This window comes from Hyla sarda, unplaced genomic scaffold, assembly GCF_029499605.1.
Source record: "Hyla sarda isolate aHylSar1 unplaced genomic scaffold, aHylSar1.hap1 scaffold_705, whole genome shotgun sequence".
Taxonomy (NCBI): domain Eukaryota; kingdom Metazoa; phylum Chordata; class Amphibia; order Anura; family Hylidae; genus Hyla; species Hyla sarda.
Window position 1 is genome coordinate 163,157 of NW_026610724.1, and position 18,844 is coordinate 182,000.

At 43.4% G+C, this 18,844-nt stretch overlaps 10 pseudogenes; all 10 read left to right on the top strand.

Annotated features, from left to right (window-relative positions):
- Positions 1 to 1,343: 1,343 nt before the first annotated feature.
- Positions 1,344 to 1,607, top strand: LOC130344133 (U2 spliceosomal RNA; annotated as a pseudogene).
- Positions 1,608 to 3,079: 1,472 nt separating this feature from the next.
- On the top strand, positions 3,080 to 3,343 carry LOC130344196 (U2 spliceosomal RNA; annotated as a pseudogene).
- Positions 3,344 to 4,813: 1,470 nt separating this feature from the next.
- Positions 4,814 to 5,077, top strand: LOC130344124 (U2 spliceosomal RNA; annotated as a pseudogene).
- A 1,471-nt stretch (positions 5,078 to 6,548) lies between these two features.
- On the top strand, positions 6,549 to 6,812 carry LOC130344125 (U2 spliceosomal RNA; annotated as a pseudogene).
- Positions 6,813 to 8,284: 1,472 nt separating this feature from the next.
- On the top strand, positions 8,285 to 8,548 carry LOC130344208 (U2 spliceosomal RNA; annotated as a pseudogene).
- Positions 8,549 to 10,018: 1,470 nt separating this feature from the next.
- LOC130344127 (U2 spliceosomal RNA) lies at positions 10,019 to 10,282 on the top strand (annotated as a pseudogene).
- Positions 10,283 to 11,767: 1,485 nt separating this feature from the next.
- On the top strand, positions 11,768 to 12,031 carry LOC130344128 (U2 spliceosomal RNA; annotated as a pseudogene).
- Positions 12,032 to 13,499: 1,468 nt separating this feature from the next.
- Positions 13,500 to 13,763, top strand: LOC130344174 (U2 spliceosomal RNA; annotated as a pseudogene).
- A 1,468-nt stretch (positions 13,764 to 15,231) lies between these two features.
- LOC130344142 (U2 spliceosomal RNA) lies at positions 15,232 to 15,495 on the top strand (annotated as a pseudogene).
- Positions 15,496 to 16,957: 1,462 nt separating this feature from the next.
- On the top strand, positions 16,958 to 17,224 carry LOC130344176 (U2 spliceosomal RNA; annotated as a pseudogene).
- The last annotated feature ends 1,620 nt before the right edge of the window (positions 17,225 to 18,844 follow it).

The following is an 18,844-nucleotide window of genomic DNA, read 5'->3' on the forward strand; positions in this document are numbered from 1 at the left end:
AATGACCATGTTTGCACACTGATTGGTGTAAAAAAATAAAATAAAACTAAATAATAATAATCTAGCACACCTGTGCAGGTTTGACATGACATGACAGGTAGCTGTCTTGTGGGTGGTGCTGAATCCTGTTAAATGACGTGAGGGTCTCATGCCTATACACAAGGGTGTGTCATTGCTGTTGCTTGACCATGCATTGGTATCTGTGGTCAGTGAATGATAAAAACAAAATTTACCATCCATTGATGGATGGGAAATCCGCCATGAGGCATTTGTTTTTAGAAACTGCTGCTCACAACCAATGTTGCAATGGAGTGTCTCCATCTGCTGGTGGTATTGGAAAGGCATTAGTGCTATGACAGGGTCTGAAGAAGAAGAAGAAGAAGAAGAAGAAGACGGAAAAAAATATATATAAAAAGAAAAAGAGAGAGAGAGAGAGACTGACTTAGTGAGCGAGTGAGTGAGAGAGTGAGAGTGAGTGAGAGTGAATGAGTGAGTGAGTGATTGAGTGAGTGAGTGAGTGAGTGAGAACAAATGAGTTAAAGCAAGTGAGTGAGAGAGATCGAATGAATGAAAGTCTGAATGACAGAAAGAAAAAAGGATGAAGAAAGAAGCATGAAGAAAAAAAAATGTATATGGAGTTGCTGACATGAGTGCAATCTACAAAGCCGTTGAGGCTGATCCTCATGGGAGGATTATTGCACCAGGACCCTTAGCACTTTTAAAATGCCATTCAATGCCACGGGCTAGATGTAAACTGCAGATGACCATGTTGTGGTAGTTACCATGGATACCCAAGTGATGTGTGAGCTAACACATAGGCCCAACAGATTCCAAGAAGGCCAGAATCACCAGCGGCACCACCATCGATTGTCAGGTCACCCGGATTCAGCAAATACCAGAGTCCAAAATGATGCAGGTTTATACTGTTAATTTTCAGTTTATCGTTACAGTTGGTGTTATTCCATGTCGGAAGGGACGCAGCTACAGCCAGTGGGGTAACTAGAGACAGGCAGGCAGCTATGTGCAACAAAGGTAGGCGTGTTGTTTTCATATGCAGATCTGAAATATTGTCTTATATGCAAGAGGAGGAGTGATGGGGGTTCAGGCAAAAGCCAGGCTATGGATTGCATTGCTAAATGCTCCATCAGAGTGCAATGGTCGCCTGTCCTTTTTTTAAGTGATGATGTGGGTTTAGCCTGTGCTGTATGTATGTATGGGTGGCTGACTGCCACCCACCCAGAGAGTGTATGGGAGGCTGGTTGGCTGCCAGCCTTCCTTCCATTCCTATGAGTAATGTGAGTGCTCATGAAGGGGACATGGTTGGGTCCACCCCTTTCCCGGTTATCCCCTCTAGGCCTTTTGGCTTAGATCAAGTGTAAAAAAAGAAAGGATCTTGCGACAGATCGCATCCTGAGGCACGTTTTTTTTTGTGTGAATACTTGCACTTGGGTGACTTGTGAGCACATACAGATACATACGTTCCCTATCTGGGGACCATAAATTAAATGGATTTTTGAGAAAGGGAGCTGATTTGGAAGCTTGCTTCTGTCGCCCTATGCATTGACCCGATGTGGCAGTATATTCGGGTAGTGAACAGTGCACCACCCCATTCCAGTGTTAAACAAGAAAGATTCTCATTTAATCCTCCGTGGGTGAGAATTTGAGTTTGAGAATTGGAGACCAAAATGATGAGTTGCACTGACTGGTTTATGAACGTCTATTCATTTAGCGTTTTAATGACCATGTTTGCACACTGATTGGTGTAAAAAAATAAAATAAAACTAAATAATAATAATCTAGCACACCTGTGCAGGTTTGACATGACATGACAGGTAGCTGTCTTGTGGGTGGTGCTGAATCCTGTTAAATGACGTGAGGGTCTCATGCCTATACACAAGGGTGTGTCATTGCTGTTGCTTGACCATGCATTGGTATCTGTGGTCAGTGAATGATAAAAACAAAATTTACCATCCATTGATGGATGGGAAATCCGCCATGAGGCATTTGTTTTTAGAAACTGCTGCTCACAACCAATGTTGCAATGGAGTGTCTCCATCTGCTGGTGGTATTGGAAAGGCATTAGTGCTATGACAGGGTCTGAAGAAGAAGAAGAAGAAGAAGACGGAAAAAAATATATATAAAAAGAAAAAGAGAGAGAGAGAGAGAGAGAGACTGACTTAGTGAGCGAGTGAGTGAGAGAGTGAGAGTGAGTGAGAGTGAATGAGTGAGTGAGTGATTGAGTGAGTGAGTGAGTGAGTGAGAACAAATGAGTTAAAGCAAGTGAGTGAGAGAGATCGAATGAATGAAAGTCTGAATGACAGAAAGAAAAAAGGATGAAGAAAGAAGCATGAAGAAAAAAAAAATGTATATGGAGTTGCTGACATGAGTGCAATCTACAAAGCCGTTGAGGCTGATCCTCATGGGAGGATTATTGCACCAGGACCCTTAGCACTTTTAAAATGCCATTCAATGCCACGGGCTAGATGTAAACTGCAGATGACCACGTTGTGGTAGTTACCATGGATACCCAAGTGATGTGTGAGCTAACACATAGGCCCAACAGATTCCAAGAAGGCCAGAATCACCAGCGGCACCACCATCGATTGTCAGGTCACCCGGATTCAGCAAATACCAGAGTCCAAAATGATGCAGGTTTATACTGTTAATTTTCAGTTTATCGTTACAGTTGGTGTTATTCCATGTCGGAAGGGACGCAGCTACAGCCAGTGGGGTAACTAGAGACAGGCAGGCAGCTATGTGCAACAAAGGTAGGCGTGTTGTTTTCATATGCAGATCTTAAATATTGTCTTATATGCAAGAGGAGGAGTGATGGGGGTTCAGGCAAAAGCCAGGCTATGGATTGCATTGCTAAATGCTCCATCAGAGTGCAATGGTCGCCTGTCCTTTTTTTAAGTGATGATGTGGGTTTAGCCTGTGCTGTATGTATGTATGGGTGGCTGACTGCCACCCACCCAGAGAGTGTATGGGAGGCTGGTTGGCTGCCAGCCTTCCTTCCATTCCTATGAGTAATGTGAGTGCTCATGAAGGGGACATGGTTGGGTCCACCCCTTTCCCGGTTATCCCCTCTAGGCCTTTTGGCTTAGATCAAGTGTAAAAAAAGAAATGATCTTGCGACAGATCGCATCCTGAGGCATGTTTTTTTTTGTGTGAATACTTGCACTTGGGTGACTTGTGAGCACATACTGATACATACGTTCCCTATCTGGGGACCATAAATTAAATGGATTTTTGAGAAAGGGAGCTGATTTGGAAGCTTGCTTCTGTCGCCCTATGCATTGACCCGATGTGGCAGTATATTCGGGTAGTGAACAGTGCACCACCCCATTCCAGTGTTAAACAAGAAAGATTCTCATTTAATCCTCCGTGGGTGAGAATTTGAGTTTGAGAATTGGAGACCAAAATGATGAGTTGCACTGACTGGTTTATGAACGTCTATTCATTTAGCGTTTTAATGACCATGTTTGCACACTGATTGGTGTAAAAAAATAAAATAAAACTAAATAATAATAATCTAGCACACCTGTGCAGGTTTGACATGACATGACAGGTAGCTGTCTTGTGGGTGGTGCTGAATCCTGTTAAATGACGTGAGGGTCTCATGCCTATACACAAGGGTGTGTCATTGCTGTTGCTTGACCATGCATTGGTATCTGTGGTCAGTGAATGATAAAAACAAAATTTACCATCCATTGATGGATGGGAAATCCGCCATGAGGCATTTGTTTTTAGAAACTGCTGCTCACAACCAATGTTGCAATGGAGTGTCTCCATCTGCTGGTGGTATTGGAAAGGCATTAGTGCTATGACAGGGTCTGAAGAAGAAGAAGAAGAAGAAGAAGAAGAAGACGGAAAAAAATATATATAAAAAGAAAAAGAGAGAGAGAGAGAGAGAGACTGACTTAGTGAGCGAGTGAGTGAGAGAGTGAGAGTGAGTGAGAGTGAATGAGTGAGTGAGTGATTGAGTGAGTGAGTGAGAACAAATGAGTTAAAGCAAGTGAGTGAGAGAGATCGAATGAATGAAAGTCTGAATGACAGAAAGAAAAAAGGATGAAGAAAGAAGCATGAAGAAAAAAAAATGTATATGGAGTTGCTGACATGAGTGCAATCTACAAAGCCGTTGAGGCTGATCCTCATGGGAGGATTATTGCACCAGGACCCTTAGCACTTTTAAAATGCCATTCAATGCCACGGGCTAGATGTAAACTGCAGATGACCATGTTGTGGTAGTTACCATGGATACCCAAGTGATGTGTGAGCTAACACATAGGCCCAACAGATTCCAAGAAGGCCAGAATCACCAGCGGCACCACCATCGATTGTCAGGTCACCCGGATTCAGCAAATACCAGAGTCCAAAATGATGCAGGTTTATACTGTTAATTTTCAGTTTATCGTTACAGTTGGTGTTATTCCATGTCGGAAGGGACGCAGCTACAGCCAGTGGGGTAACTAGAGACAGGCAGGCAGCTATGTGCAACAAAGGTAGGCGTGTTGTTTTCATATGCAGATCTGAAATATTGTCTTATATGCAAGAGGAGGAGTGATGGGGGTTCAGGCAAAAGCCAGGCTATGGATTGCATTGCTAAATGCTCCATCAGAGTGCAATGGTCGCCTGTCCTTTTTTTAAGTGATGATGTGGGTTTAGCCTGTGCTGTATGTATGTATGGGTGGCTGACTGCCACCCACCCAGAGAGTGTATGGGAGGCTGGTTGGCTGCCAGCCTTCCTTCCATTCCTATGAGTAATGTGAGTGCTCATGAAGGGGACATGGTTGGGTCCACCCCTTTCCCGGTTATCCCCTCTAGGCCTTTTGGCTTAGATCAAGTGTAAAAAAAGAAAGGATCTTGCGACAGATCGCATCCTGAGGCACGTTTTTTTTTGTGTGAATACTTGCACTTGGGTGACTTGTGAGCACATACTGATACATACGTTCCCTATCTGGGGACCATAAATTAAATGGATTTTTGAGAAAGGGAGCTGATTTGGAAGCTTGCTTCTGTCGCCCTATGCATTGACCCGATGTGGCAGTATATTCGGGTAGTGAACAGTGCACCACCCCATTCCAGTGTTAAACAAGAAAGATTCTCATTTAATCCTCCGTGGGTGAGAATTTGAGTTTGAGAATTGGAGACCAAAATGATGAGTTGCACTGACTGGTTTATGAACGTCTATCCATTTAGCGTTTTAATGACCATGTTTGCACACTGATTGGTGTAAAAAAATAAAATAAAACTAAATAATAATAATCTAGCACACCTGTGCAGGTTTGACATGACATGACAGGTAGCTGTCTTGTGGGTGGTGCTGAATCCTGTTAAATGACGTGAGGGTCTCATGCCTATACACAAGGGTGTGTCATTGCTGTTGCTTGACCATGCATTGGTATCTGTGGTCAGTGAATGATAAAAACAAAATTTACCATCCATTGATGGATGGGAAATCCGCCATGAGGCATTTGTTTTTAGAAACTGCTGCTCACAACCAATGTTGCAATGGAGTGTCTCCATCTGCTGGTGGTATTGGAAAGGCATTAGTGCTATGACAGGGTCTGAAGAAGAAGAAGAAGAAGAAGAAGAAGACGGAAAAAAATATATATAAAAAGAAAAAGAGAGAGAGAGAGAGACTGACTTAGTGAGCGAGTGAGTGAGAGAGTGAGAGTGAGTGAGAGTGAATGAGTGAGTGAGTGATTGAGTGAGTGAGTGAGTGAGTGAGAACAAATGAGTTAAAGCAAGTGAGTGAGAGAGATCGAATGAATGAAAGTCTGAATGACAGAAAGAAAAAAGGATGAAGAAAGAAGCATGAAGAAAAAAAAATGTATATGGAGTTGCTGACATGAGTGCAATCTACAAAGCCGTTGAGGCTGATCCTCATGGGAGGATTATTGCACCAGGACCCTTAGCACTTTTAAAATGCCATTCAATGCCACGGGCTAGATGTAAACTGCAGATGACCATGTTGTGGTAGTTACCATGGATACCCAAGTGATGTGTGAGCTAACACATAGGCCCAACAGATTCCAAGAAGGCCAGAATCACCAGCGGCACCACCATCGATTGTCAGGTCACCCGGATTCAGCAAATACCAGAGTCCAAAATGATGCAGGTTTATACTGTTAATTTTCAGTTTATCGTTACAGTTGGTGTTATTCCATGTCGGAAGGGACGCAGCTACAGCCAGTGGGGTAACTAGAGACAGGCAGGCAGCTATGTGCAACAAAGGTAGGCGTGTTGTTTTCATATGCAGATCTGAAATATTGTCTTATATGCAAGAGGAGGAGTGATGGGGGTTCAGGCAAAAGCCAGGCTATGGATTGCATTGCTAAATGCTCCATCAGAGTGCAATGGTCGCCTGTCCTTTTTTTAAGTGATGATGTGGGTTTAGCCTGTGCTGTATGTATGTATGGGTGGCTGACTGCCACCCACCCAGAGAGTGTATGGGAGGCTGGTTGGCTGCCAGCCTTCCTTCCATTCCTATGAGTAATGTGAGTGCTCATGAAGGGGACATGGTTGGGTCCACCCCTTTCCCGGTTATCCCCTCTAGGCCTTTTGGCTTAGATCAAGTGTAAAAAAAGAAAGGATCTTGCGACAGATCGCATCCTGAGGCACGTTTTTTTTTGTGTGAATACTTGCACTTGGGTGACTTGTGAGCACATACTGATACATACGTTCCCTATCTGGGGACCATAAATTAAATGGATTTTTGAGAAAGGGAGCTGATTTGGAAGCTTGCTTCTGTCGCCCTATGCATTGACCCGATGTGGCAGTATATTCGGGTAGTGAACAGTGCACCACCCCATTCCAGTGTTAAACAAGAAAGATTCTCATTTAATCCTCCGTGGGTGAGAATTTGAGTTTGAGAATTGGAGACCAAAATGATGAGTTGCACTGACTGGTTTATGAACGTCTATTCATTTAGCGTTTTAATGACCATGTTTGCACACTGATTGGTGTAAAAAAATAAAATAAAACTAAATAATAATAATCTAGCACACCTGTGCAGGTTTGACATGACATGACAGGTAGCTGTCTTGTGGGTGGTGCTGAATCCTGTTAAATGACGTGAGGGTCTCATGCCTATACACAAGGGTGTGTCATTGCTGTTGCTTGACCATGCATTGGTATCTGTGGTCAGTGAATGATAAAAACAAAATTTACCATCCATTGATGGATGGGAAATCCGCCATGAGGCATTTGTTTTTAGAAACTGCTGCTCACAACCAATGTTGCAATGGAGTGTCTCCATCTGCTGGTGGTATTGGAAAGGCATTAGTGCTATGACAGGGTCTGAAGAAGAAGAAGAAGAAGAAGACGGAAAAAAATATATATAAAAAGAAAAAGAGAGAGAGAGAGAGAGAGAGACTGACTTAGTGAGCGAGTGAGTGAGAGAGTGAGAGTGAGTGAGAGTGAATGAGTGAGTGAGTGATTGAGTGAGTGAGTGAGTGAGTGAGAACAAATGAGTTAAAGCAAGTGAGTGAGAGAGATCGAATGAATGAAAGTCTGAATGACAGAAAGAAAAAAGGATGAAGAAAGAAGCATGAAGAAAAAAAAAATGTATATGGAGTTGCTGACATGAGTGCAATCTACAAAGCCGTTGAGGCTGATCCTCATGGGAGGATTATTGCACCAGGACCCTTAGCACTTTTAAAATGCCATTCAATGCCACGGGCTAGATGTAAACTGCAGATGACCACGTTGTGGTAGTTACCATGGATACCCAAGTGATGTGTGAGCTAACACATAGGCCCAACAGATTCCAAGAAGGCCAGAATCACCAGCGGCACCACCATCGATTGTCAGGTCACCCGGATTCAGCAAATACCAGAGTCCAAAATGATGCAGGTTTATACTGTTAATTTTCAGTTTATCGTTACAGTTGGTGTTATTCCATGTCGGAAGGGACGCAGCTACAGCCAGTGGGGTAACTAGAGACAGGCAGGCAGCTATGTGCAACAAAGGTAGGCGTGTTGTTTTCATATGCAGATCTGAAATATTGTCTTATATGCAAGAGGAGGAGTGATGGGGGTTCAGGCAAAAGCCAGGCTATGGATTGCATTGCTAAATGCTCCATCAGAGTGCAATGGTCGCCTGTCCTTTTTTTAAGTGATGATGTGGGTTTAGCCTGTGCTGTATGTATGTATGGGTGGCTGACTGCCACCCACCCAGAGAGTGTATGGGAGGCTGGTTGGCTGCCAGCCTTCCTTCCATTCCTATGAGTAATGTGAGTGCTCATGAAGGGGACATGGTTGGGTCCACCCCTTTCCCGGTTATCCCCTCTAGGCCTTTTGGCTTAGATCAAGTGTAAAAAAAGAAATGATCTTGCGACAGATCGCATCCTGAGGCATGTTTTTTTTTGTGTGAATACTTGCACTTGGGTGACTTGTGAGCACATACTGATACATACGTTCCCTATCTGGGGACCATAAATTAAATGGATTTTTGAGAAAGGGAGCTGATTTGGAAGCTTGCTTCTGTCGCCCTATGCATTGACCCGATGTGGCAGTATATTCGGGTAGTGAACAGTGCACCACCCCATTCCAGTGTTAAACAAGAAAGATTCTCATTTAATCCTCCGTGGGTGAGAATTTGAGTTTGAGAATTGGAGACCAAAATGATGAGTTGCACTGACTGGTTTATGAACGTCTATTCATTTAGCGTTTTAATGACCATGTTTGCACACTGATTGGTGTAAAAAAATAAAATAAAACTAAATAATAATAATCTAGCACACCTGTGCAGGTTTGACATGACATGACAGGTAGCTGTCTTGTGGGTGGTGCTGAATCCTGTTAAATGACGTGAGGGTCTCATGCCTATACACAAGGGTGTGTCATTGCTGTTGCTTGACCATGCATTGGTATCTGTGGTCAGTGAATGATAAAAACAAAATTTACCATCCATTGATGGATGGGAAATCCGCCATGAGGCATTTGTTTTTAGAAACTGCTGCTCACAACCAATGTTGCAATGGAGTGTCTCCATCTGCTGGTGGTATTGGAAAGGCATTAGTGCTATGACAGGGTCTGAAGAAGAAGAAGAAGAAGAAGAAGAAGAAGACGGAAAAAAATATATATAAAAAGAAAAAGAGAGAGAGAGAGAGAGAGACTGACTTAGTGAGCGAGTGAGTGAGAGAGTGAGAGTGAGTGAGAGTGAATGAGTGAGTGAGTGATTGAGTGAGTGAGTGAGAACAAATGAGTTAAAGCAAGTGAGTGAGAGAGATCGAATGAATGAAAGTCTGAATGACAGAAAGAAAAAAGGATGAAGAAAGAAGCATGAAGAAAAAAAAATGTATATGGAGTTGCTGACATGAGTGCAATCTACAAAGCCGTTGAGGCTGATCCTCATGGGAGGATTATTGCACCAGGACCCTTAGCACTTTTAAAATGCCATTCAATGCCACGGGCTAGATGTAAACTGCAGATGACCATGTTGTGGTAGTTACCATGGATACCCAAGTGATGTGTGAGCTAACACATAGGCCCAACAGATTCCAAGAAGGCCAGAATCACCAGCGGCACCACCATCGATTGTCAGGTCACCCGGATTCAGCAAATACCAGAGTCCAAAATGATGCAGGTTTATACTGTTAATTTTCAGTTTATCGTTACAGTTGGTGTTATTCCATGTCGGAAGGGACGCAGCTACAGCCAGTGGGGTAACTAGAGACAGGCAGGCAGCTATGTGCAACAAAGGTAGGCGTGTTGTTTTCATATGCAGATCTGAAATATTGTCTTATATGCAAGAGGAGGAGTGATGGGGGTTCAGGCAAAAGCCAGGCTATGGATTGCATTGCTAAATGCTCCATCAGAGTGCAATGGTCGCCTGTCCTTTTTTTAAGTGATGATGTGGGTTTAGCCTGTGCTGTATGTATGTATGGGTGGCTGACTGCCACCCACCCAGAGAGTGTATGGGAGGCTGGTTGGCTGCCAGCCTTCCTTCCATTCCTATGAGTAATGTGAGTGCTCATGAAGGGGACATGGTTGGGTCCACCCCTTTCCCGGTTATCCCCTCTAGGCCTTTTGGCTTAGATCAAGTGTAAAAAAAGAAAGGATCTTGCGACAGATCGCATCCTGAGGCACGTTTTTTTTTGTGTGAATACTTGCACTTGGGTGACTTGTGAGCACATACTGATACATACGTTCCCTATCTGGGGACCATAAATTAAATGGATTTTTGAGAAAGGGAGCTGATTTGGAAGCTTGCTTCTGTCGCCCTATGCATTGACCCGATGTGGCAGTATATTCGGGTAGTGAACAGTGCACCACCCCATTCCAGTGTTAAACAAGAAAGATTCTCATTTAATCCTCCGTGGGTGAGAATTTGAGTTTGAGAATTGGAGACCAAAATGATGAGTTGCACTGACTGGTTTATGAACGTCTATTCATTTAGCGTTTTAATGACCATGTTTGCACACTGATTGGTGTAAAAAAATAAAATAAAACTAAATAATAATAATCTAGCACACCTGTGCAGGTTTGACATGACATGACAGGTAGCTGTCTTGTGGGTGGTGCTGAATCCTGTTAAATGACGTGAGGGTCTCATGCCTATACACAAGGGTGTGTCATTGCTGTTGCTTGACCATGCATTGGTATCTGTGGTCAGTGAATGATAAAAACAAAATTTACCATCCATTGATGGATGGGAAATCCGCCATGAGGCATTTGTTTTTAGAAACTGCTGCTCACAACCAATGTTGCAATGGAGTGTCTCCATCTGCTGGTGGTATTGGAAAGGCATTAGTGCTATGACAGGGTCTGAAGAAGAAGAAGAAGAAGAAGAAGAAGAAGACGGAAAAAAATATATATAAAAAGAAAAAGAGAGAGAGAGAGAGAGAGAGAGACTGACTTAGTGAGCGAGTGAGTGAGAGAGTGAGAGTGAGTGAGAGTGAATGAGTGAGTGAGTGATTGAGTGAGTGAGTGAGTGAGTGAGTGAGAACAAATGAGTTAAAGCAAGTGAGTGAGAGAGATCGAATGAATGAAAGTCTGAATGACAGAAAGAAAAAAGGATGAAGAAAGAAGCATGAAGAAAAAAAAATGTATATGGAGTTGCTGACATGAGTGCAATCTACAAAGCCGTTGAGGCTGATCCTCATGGGAGGATTATTGCACCAGGACCCTTAGCACTTTTAAAATGCCATTCAATGCCACGGGCTAGATGTAAACTGCAGATGACCATGTTGTGGTAGTTACCATGGATACCCAAGTGATGTGTGAGCTAACACATAGGCCCAACAGATTCCAAGAAGGCCAGAATCACCAGCGGCACCACCATCGATTGTCAGGTCACCCGGATTCAGCAAATACCAGAGTCCAAAATGATGCAGGTTTATACTGTTAATTTTCAGTTTATCGTTACAGTTGGTGTTATTCCATGTCGGAAGGGACGCAGCTACAGCCAGTGGGGTAACTAGAGACAGGCAGGCAGCTATGTGCAACAAAGGTAGGCGTGTTGTTTTCATATGCAGATCTGAAATATTGTCTTATATGCAAGAGGAGGAGTGATGGGGGTTCAGGCAAAAGCCAGGCTATGGATTGCATTGCTAAATGCTCCATCAGAGTGCAATGGTCGCCTGTCCTTTTTTAAGTGATGATGTGGGTTTAGCCTGTGCTGTATGTATGTATGGGTGGCTGACTGCCACCCACCCAGAGAGTGTATGGGAGGCTGGTTGGCTGCCAGCCTTCCTTCCATTCCTATGAGTAATGTGAGTGCTCATGAAGGGGACATGGTTGGGTCCACCCCTTTCCCGGTTATCCCCTCTAGGCCTTTTGGCTTAGATCAAGTGTAAAAAAAGAAAGGATCTTGCGACAGATCGCATCCTGAGGCACGTTTTTTTTTGTGTGAATACTTGCACTTGGGTGACTTGTGAGCACATACTGATACATACGTTCCCTATCTGGGGACCATAAATTAAATGGATTTTTGAGAAAGGGAGCTGATTTGGAAGCTTGCTTCTGTCGCCCTATGCATTGACCCGATGTGGCAGTATATTCGGGTAGTGAACAGTGCACCACCCCATTCCAGTGTTAAACAAGAAAGATTCTCATTTAATCCTCCGTGGGTGAGAATTTGAGTTTGAGAATTGGAGACCAAAATGATGAGTTGCACTGACTGGTTTATGAACGTCTATTCATTTAGCGTTTTAATGACCATGTTTGCACACTGATTGGTGTAAAAAAATAAAATAAAACTAAATAATAATAATCTAGCACACCTGTGCAGGTTTGACATGACATGACAGGTAGCTGTCTTGTGGGTGGTGCTGAATCCTGTTAAATGACGTGAGGGTCTCATGCCTATACACAAGGGTGTGTCATTGCTGTTGCTTGACCATGCATTGGTATCTGTGGTCAGTGAATGATAAAAACAAAATTTACCATCCATTGATGGATGGGAAATCCGCCATGAGGCATTTGTTTTTAGAAACTGCTGCTCACAACCAATGTTGCAATGGAGTGTCTCCATCTGCTGGTGGTATTGGAAAGGCATTAGTGCTATGACAGGGTCTGAAGAAGAAGAAGAAGAAGAAGAAGACGGAAAAAAATATATATAAAAAGAAAAAGAGAGAGAGAGAGAGAGAGACTGACTTAGTGAGCGAGTGAGTGAGAGAGTGAGAGTGAGTGAGAGTGAATGAGTGAGTGAGTGATTGAGTGAGTGAGTGAGTGAGAACAAATGAGTTAAAGCAAGTGAGTGAGAGAGATCGAATGAATGAAAGTCTGAATGACAGAAAGAAAAAAGGATGAAGAAAGAAGCATGAAGAAAAAAAAATGTATATGGAGTTGCTGACATGAGTGCAATCTACAAAGCCGTTGAGGCTGATCCTCATGGGAGAATTATTGCACCAGGACCCTTAGCACTTTTAAAATGCCATTCAATGCCACGGGCTACATGTAAAATGCAGATGACCATGTTGTGGTAGTTACCATGGATACCCAAGTGATGTGTGAGCTAACACATAGGCCCAACAGATTCCAAGAAGGCCAGAATCACCAGCGGCACCACCATCGATTGTCAGGTCACCCGGATTCAGCAAATACCAGAGTCCAAAATGATGCAGGTTTATACTGTTAATTTTCAGTTTATCGTTACAGTTGGTGTTATTCCATGTCGGAAGGGACGCAGCTACAGCCAGTGGGGTAACTAGAGACAGGCAGGCAGCTATGTGCAACAAAGGTAGGCGTGTTGTTTTCATATGCAGATCTGAAATATTGTCTTATATGCAAGAGGAGGAGTGATGGGGGTTCAGGCAAAAGCCAGGCTATGGATTGCATTGCTAAATGCTCCATCAGAGTGCAATGGTCGCCTGTCCTTTTTTTAAGTGATGATGTGGGTTTAGCCTGTGCTGTATGTATGTATGGGTGGCTGACTGCCACCCACCCAGAGAGTGTATGGGAGGCTGGTTGGCTGCCAGCCTTCCTTCCATTCCTATGAGTAATGTGAGTGCTCATGAAGGGGACATGGTTGGGTCCACCCCTTTCCCGGTTATCCCCTCTAGGCATTTTGGCTTAGATCAAGTGTAAAAAAAGAAAGGATCTTGCGACAGATCGCATCCTGAGGCACGTTTTTTTTTGTGTGAATACTTGCACTTGGGTGACTTGTGAGCACATACTGATACATACGTTCCCTATCTGGGGACCATAAATTAAATGGATTTTTGAGAAAGGGAGCTGATTTGGAAGCTTGCTTCTGTCGCCCTATGCATTGACCCGATGTGGCAGTATATTCGGGTAGTGAACAGTGCACCACCCCATTCCAGTGTTAAACAAGAAAGATTCTCATTTAATCCTCCGTGGGTGAGAATTTGAGTTTGAGAATTGGAGACCAAAATGATGAGTTGCACTGTCTGGTTTATGAACGTCTATTCATTTAGCGTTTTAATGACCATGTTTGCACACTGATTGGTGTAAAAAAATAAAATAAAGCTAAATAATAATAATCTAGCACACCTGTGCAGGTTTGACATGACATGACAGGTAGCTGTCTTGTGGGTGGTGCTGAATCCTGTTAAATGACGTGAGGGTCTCATGCCTATACACAAGGGTGTGTCATTGCTGTTGCTTGACCATGCATTGGTATCTGTGGTCAGTGAATGATAAAAACAAAATTTACCATCCATTGATGGATGGGAAATCCGCCATGAGGCATTTGTTTTTAGAAACTGCTGCTCACAACCAATGTTGCAATGGAGTGTCTCCATCTGCTGGTGGTATTGGAAAGGCATTAGTGCTATGACAGGGTCTGAAGAAGAAGAAGAAGAAGAAGAAGACGGAAAAAAATATATATAAAAAGAAAAAGAGAGAGAGAGAGAGAGAGACTGACTTAGTGAGCGAGTGAGTGAGAGAGTGAGAGTGAGTGAGAGTGAATGAGTGAGTGAGTGATTGAGTGAGTGAGTGAGTGAGAACAAATGAGTTAAAGCAAGTGAGTGAGAGAGATCGAATGAATGAAAGTCTGAATGACAGAAAGAAAAAAGGATGAAGAAAGAAGCATGAAGAAAAAAAAATGTATATGGAGTTGCTGACATGAGTGCAATCTACAAAGCCGTTGAGGCTGATCCTCATGGGAGGATTATTGCACCAGGACCCTTAGCACTTTTAAAATGCCATTCAATGCCACGGGCTAGATGTAAACTGCAGATGACCATGTTGTGGTAGTTACCATGGATACCCAAGTGATGTGTGAGCTAACACATAGGCCCAACAGATTCCAAGAAGGCCAGAATCACCAGCGGCACCACCATCGATTGTCAGGTCACCCGGATTCAGCAAATACCAGAGTCCAAAATGATGCAGGTTTATACTGTTAATTTTCAGTTTATCGTTACAGTTGGTGTTATTCCATGTCGGAAGGGACGCAGCTACAGCCAGTGGGGTAACTAGAGACAGGCAGGCAGCTATGTGCAACAAAGGTAGGCGTGTTGTTTTCATATGCAGATCTGAAATATTGTCTTATATGCAAGAGGAGGAGTGATGGGGGTTCAGGCAAAAGCCAGGCTATGGATTGCATTGCTAAATGCTCCATCAGAGTGCAATGGTCGCCTGTCCTTTTTTTAAGTGATGATGTGGGTTTAGCCTGTGCTGTATGTATGTATGGGTGGCTGACTGCCACCCACCCAGAGAGTGTATGGGAGGCTGGTTGGCTGCCAGCCTTCCTTCCATTCCTATGAGTAATGTGAGTGCTCATGAAGGGGACATGGTTGGGTCCACCCCTTTCCCGGTTATCCCCTCTAGGCCTTTTGGCTTAGATCAAGTGTAAAAAAAGAAAGGATCTTGCGACAGATCGCATCCTGAGGCACGTTTTTTTTTGTGTGAATACTTGCACTTGGGTTACTTGTGAGCACATACTGATACATACGTTCCCTATCTGGGGACCATAAATTAAATGGATTTTTGAGAAAGGGAGCTGATTTGGAAGCTTGCTTCTGTCGCCCTATGCATTGACCCGATGTGGCAGTATCTTCGGGTAGTGAACAGTGCACCACCCCATTCCAGTGTTAAACAAGAAAGATTCTCATTTAATCCTCCGTGGGTGAGAATTTGAGTTTGAGAATTGGAGACCAAAATGATGAGTTGCACTGACTGGTTTATGAACGTCTATTCATTTAGCGTTTTAATGACCATGTTTGCACACTGATTGGTGTAAAAAAATAAAATAAAACTAAATAATAATAATCTAGCACACCTGTGCAGGTTTGACATGACATGACAGGTAGCTGTCTTGTGGGTGGTGCTGAATCCTGTTAAATGATGTGAGGGTCTCATGCCTATACACAAGGGTGTGTCATTGCTGTTGCTTGACCATGCATTGGTTTCTGTGGTCAGTGAATGATAAAAACAAAATTTACCATCCATTGATGGATGGGAAATCCGCCATGAGGCATTTGTTTTTAGAAACTGCTGCTCACAACCAATGTTGCAATGGAGTGTCTCCATCTGCTGGTGGTATTGGAAAGGCATTAGTGCTATGACAGGGTCTGAAGAAGAAGAAGAAGAAGACGGAAAAAAATATATATAAAAAGAAAAAGAGAGAGAGAGAGAGAGAGACTGACTTAGTGAGCGAGTGAGTGAGAGAGTGAGAGTGAGTGAGAGTGAATGAGTGAGTGAGTGATTGAGTGAGTGAGTGAGTGAGAACAAATGAGTTAAAGCAAGTGAGTGAGAGAGATCGAATGAATGAAAGTCTGAATGACAGAAAGAAAAAAGGATGAAGAAAGAAGCATGAAGAAAAAAAAATGTATATGGAGTTGCTGACATGAGTGCAATCTACAAAGCCGTTGAGGCTGATCCTCATGGGAGGATTATTGCACCAGGACCCTTAGCACTTTTAAAATGCCATTCAATGCCACGGGCTAGATGTAAACTGCAGATGACCATGTTGTGGTAGTTACCATGGATACCCAAGTGATGTGTGAGCTAACACATAGGCCCAACAGATTCCAAGAAGGCCAGAATCACCAGCGGCACCACCATCGATTGTCAGGTCACCCGGATTCAGCAAATACCAGAGTCCAAAATGATGCAGGTTTATACTGTTAATTTTCAGTTTATCGTTACAGTTGGTGTTATTCCATGTCGGAAGGGACGCAGCTACAGCCAGTGGGGTAACTAGAGACAGGCAGGCAGCTATGTGCAACAAAGGTAGGCGTGTTGTTTTCATATGCAGATCTGAAATATTGTCTTATATGCAAGAGGAGAAGTGATGGGGGTTCAGGCAAAAGCCAGGCTATGGATTGCATTGCTAAATGCTCCATCAGAGTGCAATGGTCGCCTGTCCTTTTTTTAAGTGATGATGTGGGTTTAGCCTGTGCTGTATGTATGTATGGGTGGCTGACTGCCACCCACCCAGAGAGTGTATGGGAGGCTGGTTGGCTGCCAGCCTTCCTTCCATTCCTATGAGTAATGTGAGTGCTCATGAAGGGGACATGGTTGGGTCCACCCCTTTCCCGGTTATCCCCTCTAGGCCTTTTGGTTTAGATCAAGTGTAAAAAAGAAAGGATCTTGCGACAGATCGCATCCTGAGGCACGTTTTTTTTTTTTTGTGTGAATACTTGCACTTGGGTGACTTGTGAGCACATACTGATACATACGTTCCCTATCTGGGGACCATAAATTAAATGGATTTTTGAGAAAGGGAGCTGATTTGGAAGCTTGCTTCTGTCGCCTTATGCATTGACCCAATGTGGCAGTATCTTCGGGTAGTGAACAGTGCACCACCCCATTCCAGTGTTAAACAAGAAAGATTCTCATTTAATCCTCCGTGGGTGAGAATTTGAGTTTGAGAATTGGAGACCAAAATGATGAGTTGCACTGACTGGTTTATGAACGTCTATTCATTTAGCGTTTTAATGACCATGTTTGCACACTGATTGGTGTAAAAAAATAAAATAAAACTAAATAATAATAATCTAGCACACCTGTGCAGGTTTGACATGACATGACAGGTAGCTGTCTTGTGGGTGGTGCTGAATCCTGTTAAATGACGTGAGGGTCTCATGCCTATACACAAGGGTGTGTCATTGCTGTTGCTTGACCATGCATTGGTTTCTGTGGTCAGTGAATGATATAAACAAAATTTACCATCCATTGATGGATGGGAAATCCGCCATGAGGCATTTGTTTTTAGAAACTGCTGCTCACAACCAATGTTGCAATGGAGTGTCTCCATCTGCTGGTGGTATTGGAAAGGCATTAGTGCTATGACAGGGTCTGAAGAAGAAGAAGAAGAAGACGGAAAAAAATATATATAAAAAGAAAAAGAGAGAGAGAGAGAGACTGACTTAGTGAGCGAGTGAGTGAGAGAGTGAGAGTGAGTGAGAGTGAATGAGTGAGTGAGTGATTGAGTGAGTGAGTGAGTGAGAACAAATGAGTTAAAGCAAGTGAGTGAGAGAGATCGAATGAATGAAAGTCTGAATGACAGAAAGAAAAAAGGATGAAGAAAGAAGCATGAAGAAAAAAAAATGTATATGGAGTTGCTGACATGAGTGCAATCTACAAAGCCGTTGAGGCTGATCCTCATGGGAGGATTATTGCACCAGGACCCTTAGCACTTTTAAAATGCCATTCAATGCCACGGGCTAGATGTAAACTGCAAAACTGCAGATGACCATGTTGTGGTAGTTACCATGGATACCCAAGTGATGTGTTAGCTAACACATAGGCCCAACAGATTCCAAGAAGGCCAGAATCACCAGCGGCACCACCATCGATTGTCAGGTCACCCGGATTCAGCAAATACCAGAGTCCAAAATGATGCAGGTTTATACTGTTAATTTTCAGTTTATCGTTACAGTTGGTGTTATTCCATGTCGGAAGGGACGCAGCTACAGCCAGTGGGGTAACTAGAGACAGGCAGGCAGCTATGTGCAACAAAGGTAGGCGTGTTGTTTTCATATGCAGATCTGAAATATTGTCTTATATGCAAGAGGAGGAGTGATGGGGGTTCAGGCAAAAGCCAGGCTATGGATTGCATTGCTAAATGCTCCATCAGAGTGCAATGGTTGCCTGTCCTTTTTTTAATTGATGATGTGGGTTTAGCCTGTGCTGTATGTATGTATGGGTGGCTGACTGCCACCCACCCAGAGAGTGTATGGGAGGCTGGTTGGCTGCCAGCCTTCCTTCCATTCCTATGAGTAATGTGAGTGCTCATGAAGGGGACATGGTTGGGTCCACCCCTTTCCCGGTTATCCCCTCTAGGCCTTTTGGCTTAGATCAAGTGTAAAAAAAGAAAGGATCTTGCGACAGATCGCATCCTGAGGCACGTTTTTTTTTTGTGTGAATACTTGCACTTGGGTAACTTGTGAGCACATACTGATACATACGTTCCCTATCTGGGGACC